The sequence below is a fragment of the Jaculus jaculus genome, chromosome 2 (assembly GCF_020740685.1).
Source record: "Jaculus jaculus isolate mJacJac1 chromosome 2, mJacJac1.mat.Y.cur, whole genome shotgun sequence".
Classification (NCBI taxonomy): domain Eukaryota; kingdom Metazoa; phylum Chordata; class Mammalia; order Rodentia; family Dipodidae; genus Jaculus; species Jaculus jaculus.
Genome location: NC_059103.1, coordinates 153011134 through 153014217, shown reverse-complemented (window position 1 = coordinate 153014217; position 3084 = coordinate 153011134).

Below are 3084 nucleotides of genomic sequence, written 5' to 3'. Positions count from 1 at the left end.
TTTAAAATTTTTATCACATAACATTTAACTTAGATACAGGAATACCATTTTTATTTTTATTTTTTGAAGAAGGAGAAAGAGGTAGAGAGATTGAGAGAGAGAGAGAGAGATTGAGAAATGATGTGCCAGGGCCTTTCAGCCACTGTGAACTAACTCCGTAAGTGTGCACTCCCTTTTGGGCATGTGTGAAATTGCACACTTTCATCACGTGTTGGGTTATATGTGGGACCTAGAGGATTTGAACCAAAGTTCTTGGGCTTTGTATGCAAGCAGCTTAAATGGTAAACCATCTTTCCAGCCCAGGAATAAATTTATGTTATAGCATGCTTTATTTCTTTTCTTACTGACAAACTAAAATAAGTCTGTATTCTAATAGTACTATATCAGGATCTAACATAGTGTCTTAATTTTTTTTAATGCAATATAGCCATCATTTTGTATGGATGAGAATAAATTATGTTCTTTATATTTTTTTGAGAAAAGTTTAATGTGTTTATTTATAATTATAAAGTTGAACTGTTGAAACTTGATCACTAAAGCATTCTGACTTGCCTTAATGCTTTATATTTCCATATTTATATTAAAAATCAACACACAAGGATGGAGAGATGGCTTAGCAGTTAAGGCAGTTGTCTGCAAAGCCAAATGACCCAGGATCAATTTCCCAGGACCCAAGCAAGCCAGATGCACATGGTAATGCATGCCTCTGGAGTTAGTCTGCAGCAGATGAAGGCCCTAGCACCCCCATTCTCTCTCTCTGGCATCTCCATTCTCTCTCTCCCTTTCCTTCTCTCTCTTTCCTTCTCTCTCTCTCTCTCTCTCTCTCTCTCTCTCTCTCTCTCCGTCTCTATCTATTTTCTCTCTCTTAAATAAATAAGGACAAGTAAAATATTTTTAAAAATCCACACACAAATGAAAATGGAGAAACTTCCAATAACCTGATTCCTCTCCCTTAGTTTTCCACTTGCAATCATATGCTTAGGTAACTTCTGACCTGATTGGAAAAAAAAAAAAAAATAGTTAACATTCAGAACTACCAATAACTGGCAGACAAAAAAAAAAAAAAAAAAAAAAATTTTTTTTTTTTTTGAGAATGTAATGATTCCAATCATAATGGACTCTTAAGCAAGTTCTCCACATATGCAGCATGCTAGCTGGTTATATTTGGGAATAATTGTTACACATTTGACATGCGTAGCACATAGGTTGCTATCTTCAAAAAGGCCAACCAAACAGAACTCACTGGCCTCCTTTAAAAAAGCACCAATAGCTGCGCCGTCTTGAAGTCCTACACAATTTCTTGCACCAGACCCTGGAAGGGAAGTTCAGTGGACTTCTTTTCTTATTTTTTATTTATTATTATCAACAGCGTATTTTGTTAACATACATCATGTGTTGGTACCCTGTTTTCCCTCATTCCTGCCCCCAGGGTCTAATTTCTTAAGAGTGCTACCAGAATTAGGCCTGCCAGGAGGTTTCTTCACTCCTCCAGGAGAGGGCGCACTCTTGAGCCATGGTACACAGAGCTCCTTACCTACCTGCTCCTCCTAAGACTGAGCTCAGGTAGCTAGAGGAGGCCTTGTCCTGAGAGAGTGGCAGTGGCCCAGCAGTGACTTCGAACACAATTTCTATTTTTTGGTAATCTTCAAGCCAGCCAAAGCTTTTAATTACTTGAAAATTTAATTCTGAAAAGAAAAAAAAATCTGACAGGGAAAGATTGCCTTTATCCTTTTATGATAAAGAAATATAAGTTCATAGATGTTGCTACAAGAAGAGTGTAAAATAAGGTTTGAATTACAAAGGAGGTATGTGTGTGTGTGTGTAAATAAGTAAGAAATCCTCAGAAGTTAGAAACTGTGAAAGTGGAGAAATGTAGTCAGTCAATCTAGAGGGACTCGGAAGTAAAATAAGAATCCCTGACACTGTAGTGGTGAGCAAGATCACCTAGAGATCAGGAGGCTAAGTAACGGAGATTAAATCCATCATGCACTTACTTACCACTGGCTGGAGTCTCAAAGGGTGAGTGGATCAGTGGTAAGATCAAGCAAAGAACAGTGAAGAAATTATGAGAATTAGCTGAAAGGGCAGAACCAATAATACAGCCCTCTGTCAAAGCAGCAACCAGGATTAACTCTGAGTGCCAGAAACAGGAAAAATGAGGATCGTTGAGAGAAAAGCAGACAGATGGAACATCTCTAGGTCCATTGTATTATTAATGGCACATTGAACAATCCCTAGCATTGTGACTCCTATGTTTATTGATCTTGAACCTTCTTGTAAAAATTTGGTCAAGTATTGAGTAAAGGGGTCCTTAATGATATCAGAATCAAGTATCAAATAAAAGTGGTCTATAAGTTTTAAGTCACATTTAACCTCATAGTATATTTTCCAATGGACAAAATATTAGATAAGCATTGCTAGTCTATAAAACTAACAATTTCACAGGCATAAAATAGAGCTAGGCCCCATGCTGCTTAGCATGGACAATGCATTGAAATGACTATTAGTGCTACAGGACACCCATCCATTTTATCAGACACCTCTACTTATATCTCTTATATGAAATTTACTGTAAAGTCACACATTAATATCACTGCAGAAAGAACAGGCATAATTTATATGATGAAAAGAATGTTTCCTATATTTACTCACATGTCACTTCAAGGAAGATGAACAACCCAGAGGTGTCTGGGCACATTTCTCTCTAGTTTTGTATTTTGGCCACATAGACACTAGTTCAGACTTTTATCAAGGGGGTCATAATCTTTTCTTTTGTCACAAAGACAGCAAGGAAAAGAGTGAGAATCAAGCAGTGTATTACCACTTCCCTGAGCAGATAGGGTCAGTCAGTGTCAGCAGTGACAGGAGGACACCAAGACAATATTGCTTATCATAGCTCATCTCTGGAACCCTCAAATGAGAAAGTCTGTGAGAGGAATGAAAAGGAGTCTCAGAAACAAGGTGAAGAGACAGAGAGGCAATCCTGACTTGAATTGTTCTTTAAGCAACTAATGTGTCAGTGATAGAAGGCTCAGTGGAAACATAGGACCAATTAGTTTTAGTATCAACTTTAGTTTCTACTAA